Source organism: Lacerta agilis, chromosome 4, assembly GCF_009819535.1.
Source record: "Lacerta agilis isolate rLacAgi1 chromosome 4, rLacAgi1.pri, whole genome shotgun sequence".
Taxonomy (NCBI): Eukaryota; Metazoa; Chordata; class Lepidosauria; order Squamata; family Lacertidae; genus Lacerta; species Lacerta agilis.
The window spans coordinates 72,937,106-72,944,683 of record NC_046315.1 but is presented as its reverse complement, the minus strand read 5'-3'; positions in this window follow the sequence as shown (position 1 = coordinate 72,944,683).

Here is a 7,578-nt window from a genome sequence, read left to right as displayed (position 1 = left end):
GTCACTGAGACACTTATCAGGACTGGAAGTGAAGGCTGAGAATTCTCAGTGATGCATTTGCAAGCAGGAATGGCAGAAATCTTGCGCTGTTCAATCATAACGGCAAGTGTGGATTGGATGCATTTCCATCTCTGCTGCTATATAGCCCTGACAGCTTTTGGGCCATGGCTTAAAACCACTTACTGGTTTGATTCATCTTAGGAAGACCCGAAGACTTAGTTATAACTCTGTGGTGAAGATAGGCATCCCTGAAAACCCAGTCTTCTGCTGTCTTCCTCCTGTTAGCTGGAGATTGTACAGTAGTAGGGCTTGGGCCTTGTAACATCAGGCACTACAAATGGCGGACAGCAAGTTGCATAATCATGCAGGCACACTCAGTACTTAATACACTAATAATGCCATGGGGCCCATTCTGCTTCTGAAGTGCCTCCCATTTGCGTAAAGGTAAAGGGACCCCTGACCATTAGGTCCAGTCGCGGACGACTCTGGGGTTGCGGTGTTCATCTCGCTTTACTGGCCGAGGGAGCCGGCGTACAGCTTCCGGGTCATGTGGCCAGCATGACTAAGCTGCTTCTGGCGAGCCAGAGCAGCACACGGAAATGCCAGAGCAGTACCTATTTATCTACTTGCACTTTGACATGCTTTCAAACTGCTAGGTGGGCAGGAGCTGGGACCGAACAATGGGAACTCACCCCCCCCCCCCCGTCACAGGGATTTGAACCGCCAACCTTCTGATTGTCAAGCCCTAGCCTCAGTGGTTTAGACCACAGCTCCACCCGTGTCCCTTTCCGTTTGCATAACAAATGCTTAACCAGTCATTGCCAGGTAAGGTTGATAAAGATCACTGTCTGAAAGAGAGATGCTACAATCAAGTGTAGACAGTGTTGAGCCAAATGAACCAATGGTCTGACTACCTATAGGGCAGCTTCTCACTATAGGCATCTGCTTATTCTTAATGAAAATGGGGAGGGGGAGCAGGCTTGGGTGCTACATGACATGCACAATCGCTCATTGAATTAGATTGGGCTGAACTCATTGGTGGTGCTAGAATGAGGCATACAAACCTTTGGCCTTCCTGGCACTCTTGGGCCACAACCTCCACTACCCTAGACCAAAAGGCCACACCGATTCGGACTGATGGAAGTTGGAGTCCCAAGAATGGGCCACAGGTTAACTACTCCTGTGTTTGTGTGTGATGAACATTAGGGAGCAGCCTTATACCATATCAGGCTATTCGGCCATCTAGCCTAGTCTTATTTAGTCTTGACTTTCCTCACCCTGGTACCCAACAGAGGTTGTAAGACTACAAGTCCCATCATCCCTGACTGTCAGCTATGCTGGCTGGGAATTGTAGTCCAAAACATCTGGAGGGCACCAAGTTGGCAAAGGTGATCTAGCTTGACAGGCAGCAGCTGTTCAGGCAGAGGGGCCTTTCCCAGAATTGCTTTCTGAAACCTTTAAACTGAGATGCCCAGAGATTGGAGACATGACTATATATACACAAAAGCCATGCACTCTACCACTGCGCAATGGAATATTGTAACAAACAGAGACTACCAAAATAGTGTGGGCAACGTACTACAAACGATGTGCTGTATGTTTCTGAGTTCTGCATACTCCTTGGTATGAGCCACCTTTACATGTCAGTTTAAAGTGAACTCAGTACATCCTGTAGAGGAAATGCGGAAGACCATTGTAATTTCGAGGAGTTAGGTGGCATGTCTCTTTCCCTTTTACATCCCCGGTTTAAGGTCTGCTGATTTATTGTAGTATAATCTGTTTTTCACACACCTGTGTCAGGAGTTTCCTGGGTCTCCTGTTTTCTAAGTGCTGATTGGCTAGTGGGGAGGATACCCAGTCGCAGTGAGTGGGAGACTCTCAGCTGCTCCGCATTAGTCGCACCGTGAGTAGTGCCTGTTAACCAGGTGCACTCAATTACATCAAAGTTGGCTATAAAAATTGTAGGCTGAAGTTTCTTCGCAGATTGAGGTACCTGATGCTGTGAGAGCGTTGACCAGGGTCTTTCTCACTGCTCTACCTGGGGCTCCGGGCAGCTGAAGGGGTGGTTGTGTGTAACTCCTGTCTGGTATGTTGTAATTTGTGTTTTGTATGCCTGCTGTTATTTGTTGACTGTATGCAAATAAAGCATTGCTTTTCCTTTACCCAACGGCATGCTTATTGGCTCCAGATCCAGAAAGAACCCTGCCCTTGGCAGAACACATCCCATGTGTGTGCATGCTTTTCCCATAGTCCACATGCTGTTGTCTTCACCCACGTAGCAGCCTGCACCTTCTTCTCATTTAATCTGGATTTTCCTGATGCTCAGATAAAGAAGGAAAGGGGGGGGGGAATCCAACATAAAATTGCACTCCTACTGCAATCGGTGTGGCATTCATCAATGGGCTGCTAGTGGGATGACATAAACATGTTTTAACCCACAAGTCTGGTATATTGGAAAGCTTGTGTCATAATGTTGTTGTTGTTTTTTAATGGTTGCATGCATAGGTAAACAAATACCTGTGTGTATGCCAACAATGGATTTCAGGTTTCTGGAACTGGGAAAGGGTGGGAAGTGCTTACTGAGGGAAGAGGACAATATTACACATTGTGACCACTTTCCATCAAGCACCACCCGCTAGGTCGGATGAAAAACATCAAGACTTGAGTGCTCGTATATGTAGATGAATGTACACAAAAGTGCACAGGGGAAAATCAGGTCTCTTGTGGCCCCACGTTTGCATTAACACTATGTGCACAGCCTGTGTCAAGGATAAGGAGTTTTGCACTCAATGAAACTCTATCCCCCCCAGGGCAGCTCTTTACTTCTCACCATAGACATGAATGATAGCCATTTTACTCACATGGGAGTAACTTAAGATATGCATTTGCAGACACTTTAGTGTGGGGGCTAAGTCTCCATCCTGTCTCCGATGACCCCAGTGAACCAATTCATTTAAAAAGCCAACCTGCCCTTCTAACTGTGTGAGCTCTGCTTCTTTGTCCCATCAGACTGTGGTGTACGAAACAGTGGTGCAACGTTTAATCTTTTTTATACTTAATCAGCTAAAATGATGTCCTTCCAGTTTTTCAAGCAGCAGGGTTGGTTTAAAAAACAACAACCTGTTGTTTTCAATGCAATTACTTAAACTGCAGATTAATTGGCTAGATAACAGCTATAGATAACAGCCTGTTAGAATGTATACACAAAATGATTTTTTTTAATAGAAACATCATAAAGTCACAAGCATTTGTTATCTTCAGAGGTGATCGCTTTGACTTAATACCAAGATACTGATTCACCAGTTACTGAAACAATTCTGATCTGCGCCAAGACAACCTTTACACACACCCACACAGCATGAGAGCTGCTTCCCTGTGGCGTGTTCCTATACTACTGGGGAGTTTGCATGAATATTGCACCATGGGGGAATGACTCCCATACCCAGGCTGTGTGCTAGTGAGTAAGAATGTGACAGGGCCCAGAGACCATCCTCTGTTTCCCAGCGGCAGCAAGCAAAGGAAGAGGTTTGCGGAGCAACTTGTCTTGAAATGCAGGTCAGGATTGAGCTGCAAATGATTGGCAATAATGTGAAGCCATATTGAGTTATTTTGAACAATTTGCATGCACTGTAATAAGTATCTATCAGGTTACAAGATGAGGCCTTAATTAAGAGGATCTGTAACTTTTTAAAATAAGAAAACGAAACGCACACTGAAATAAACGTGAGTTGCAATTACTGCAAGAGCCATGGTTTTCCTGATTATCTGAGCAAAAACATGCTTGAAAGAGTTCACAAATACCTTGCATTTTGGAACAGGAATCTGGAAACAACTTGCCTCAAGTCTTGCAAGAAGCCTATCCTCTCAAACGGAGCACACTTTTAAACCATTGATATCTTAGCTGCGCTATAGAGCTGCAACTGTTTTCGCTGGCTAGCATCGAACAGCTTGATCCCACACAGAGTTAGATCTTCTTAAAACTATTGATTGCCATTTGTACAGGCATCCCAAAGTCTACAAAGGGCTGGGTTACACCATGCACATGATTTAATAAGTGGATCTTTTGCTGGCATGGAGATTCTGTGATGTGCAGAAGACTGCTAATTGGGGAGTATAAAAGCAGTGCCAGTAAGAAAAGAACCCTAACTACTACTTTTTCCACCCATGGCATTCCACTAGTTTTAGAATTAATTTGCTAGCTTGAAGCATTCCACTTTCAGCTTTCAGTATTAGTTTAAATACTTAAATCTCCTGAAAATTATTAGCTAAGACCTAAACTGGGCACCTCATAAATGAAACTAAAGTGTCACTGACATGAGTGGGATCTTTAGCCCATTACACAATTGCACACACACACACACACACACACACACACACGGATGTCTGCAGTGATGTAGCAACACCAGCACTTAATATTGTTAAGACTTCAAAAGAGAGTGTAGGAAGACCGGCCAGTAATCACATATAGGTGTTACAATGTTTCTCCAAGATCTTACCTTTGAAAAAGAAAGAGAAAAGCTTCTCTGTGTGTCTTAACTGGTTTAGCTGTGAAGAGAGAGAAAAAGCTTTCAAAACTTGAAATTAGTTCTAAGCAATACAGACACATCCTCAGTTTCGGAGACTGCTGGAAACAAGATCTTCAAGGTGTGAAATCCTCCTTGTCTTTCAGTAGAAGTTCACAATCAAATGCTGATGACAATAACCCTAACTTTCAACTGTTACAACTATTATCAAAGGCAAGCAAAGGAGAATAGGTGGCACCACATGATACCAAAAGCTCCTCTGAAATGTTCCTTGGAGTGTCCCTTCAATATAGGTAGGTTAATTGTTCTTTAATTGTTCTCCTATGAAAAGAGCAATAGCCCTGTGTCTCAGGGGAAGGAGCCTATGCCGTTTTCAGGCTCTCTGGTTTAATTCCGGTGTGGAATTTATAACACACTATTTTATCAGCAAAACCACATTTCGATTATTATGAGTTTTGCTGTTCTTTAGTCACTAAGGCAGGCACCCCCAAACTTGGCCCTCCAGATGTTTTGGGACTACAACTCCCATCATCGCTGACCACTGGTCCTGCTAGTTAGGGGTGATGGGAGTTGTAGTCCAAAAACAGTTGGAGACCCAAGTTTGGGAAACCCTGGTTGAGTGGATCTCCAAGGTGCCAAGCCACTGCATGCAGGAAAATAAGGCTACCCATTTCATTTGAGGTTTCCTCCACCACACCCGTTGGTAAGAGGATCAAGAACAAAAGGAAAGTTGAAAAAAGAGCTTGTTTGTGCTGTTAAGTATACGGTACTCACTTCTGTTTGACCCAGTTCTCCGCATTTGGGATGCTAGGACAACATATATGTGGTGTTCAAGCTGTGAGTGCTGCCTGTGTACTAGAGGGAGGTATCGGGTGTCTCAGGAGATCCCAGCATTTTGCAGAAGTACAAAACATATTTATGGGGAAACCCTCCTATGGGTGGGAACCCCCAAAACCAACTGAGTGAGTATGGAACATGTTAAATGGCTAAAGAATGCTGCTTGACATGAGGGGTTGTAGGATGGAATATCTTGAAAAGGCACATGGCTGTGTAGAACAGTGGACATGAGTATTTCACAGTGTCGTGGCTTCTTACAAATCCCACTTGCCTACTAACAGCTGGTTGTCAAGGTTTTGTTGTTTTATATATATTGGAAGTTGTCAATAGTGGCTGGGGCAACCCAGTCAAATGGGTGGGGTTCCAATAATAAAGTTGTTGCTATTGTCGTTGCACCCAAAAATGGAATCTATGGTAGAACTAACAGATTAAGGGGCGGAGCTATGCTTAGAAGCACAACTTGATTTTTATTGGTTCCCCCAAGGTTCTAGGAGGCAAATTAAGTGGACTGGGGCTTAGTCATTCAAGCACTGGAATCACCAGAGGCGGCGGCTTCTTCTTCTTCTTCTTCTTGTAGCACTCGTAGCTGAGTAAGATTGTCTTCCATAAACACAGTTTTAACAATGAGTCCGTAGGTTACTGTGGAGGCCAATTCAAGCCCTGGAATCACCAGAGGCAGAGAGGATCTCAACGGCTGTCCTCTCAATAGTATATCTCCAACAAGACAATTTAGTTTCTCTTGTTTTGATTAATGGCTGCCATTCACTCCTGAGGAGTGATGAAGTGCAGCACTTTGGAACCATGTTGAAGCAGAGGGTGTGAAATCCTACCCACCACACCTGACAGTTAATGTGCATAGTTGTTTGGAGAAGATTCATGAAACATTTGTTTAACACATGCAGCCTCACTTGTTGAGCAAATAGAAAGTGTGCTCATGCAAAATGCACAAGATGCGACTTACATAGCATTTCAGGACCAAACTAGGCATCACATGGCAGACACGTTAAAAAAATAATCCCCCACTCTTTTTGTTTTTATTTTAGTGACAAAGAGCTGCAGGAAGCTGCAGATTGAAGCACCTTTCCCCTGAGCAAACCGCAAAAGCAATAAAAAAATACCCCTCTTCAATTCCTCTCTAGTTTGCAGTACTATGACACCACGTTATGTACCATATATTTTACTGGTCTGAATGATGCTGTACAGATCCATAGCACAGTACAGAGCTGGGAGATCCACTGCATGCCATAAATTCTTCCAGTTGGCACATCATAACACTATTGAGATGAGATATCCCTGAAAACTCTTCAGCCTCAAATCAACTTCATGCAAATGGAATCAGTCCCAGAACCCAATTTAATTTCCTAAATGAAACTTCAGTGAGTGGGGGCTAGTCACACAGTTTCACAGTTCCAAAGATGAATTAATTCTATGATGACTTCAATACAAACTTTGTACTGGTATGTAAACAAGTTCATCTGTGGATAAGCAGGATGTGCTCATTTTTCTTATCATCGCAGTTTTAGCTGCATCTTCCTCTCATTTGGTTACAGAAATATAAGCATGGCAGAGATAAACCAAAAGCACAATGAAATGAATTTTCAAACAGTTTTTAACCCACCCTTTCACTGCACTCTTTTTCATTTCTTGCGGTCTGCTACAAGTTGTGATAAAACATCCTTTAATTCCTTATTAATATTTTTAAAGGCTAACACGGTTGTGCAATTAATAATTGTTGAGTTTTTTATTTCTCATTCACCAGTAAGCAACAGTGCAACGCTATACATGCCTACTCAGAAGTAAGTCTCCTTGAGTTTAACCTGTGTTACTTTCAGGTAAATGAGCACAGGATTGGAGCCTAAGTGGCTTTCATTCAGAGAAGGATTTCTCTGTAAGTAGTTCTGGTGGAAAAACACCTGCATGGTTATTAAATGACTTCCTTGAAAGCCATTTTTTAGTAATTAATATCTGCTTAAAGTATCTCTCTGACTCATAAGTCCCACTGTGTACATCACTGAGCAAACCATGCATGGCCCCAAGACAATCAGTAAGAGGAAATGTCCCTTTTGGCTCAAGATAATGGAAGAATCTTCCCTAATCAACAGGGAAGCCCTACCTCTACTTTCCCCTTTTGTTGTACAGTATGTATTATATTGTTGTTGTTTAGCCATTTATTCCTGTCAACTCTTTGTGACCCCATGGACCAGAGCACGCCAGGTAT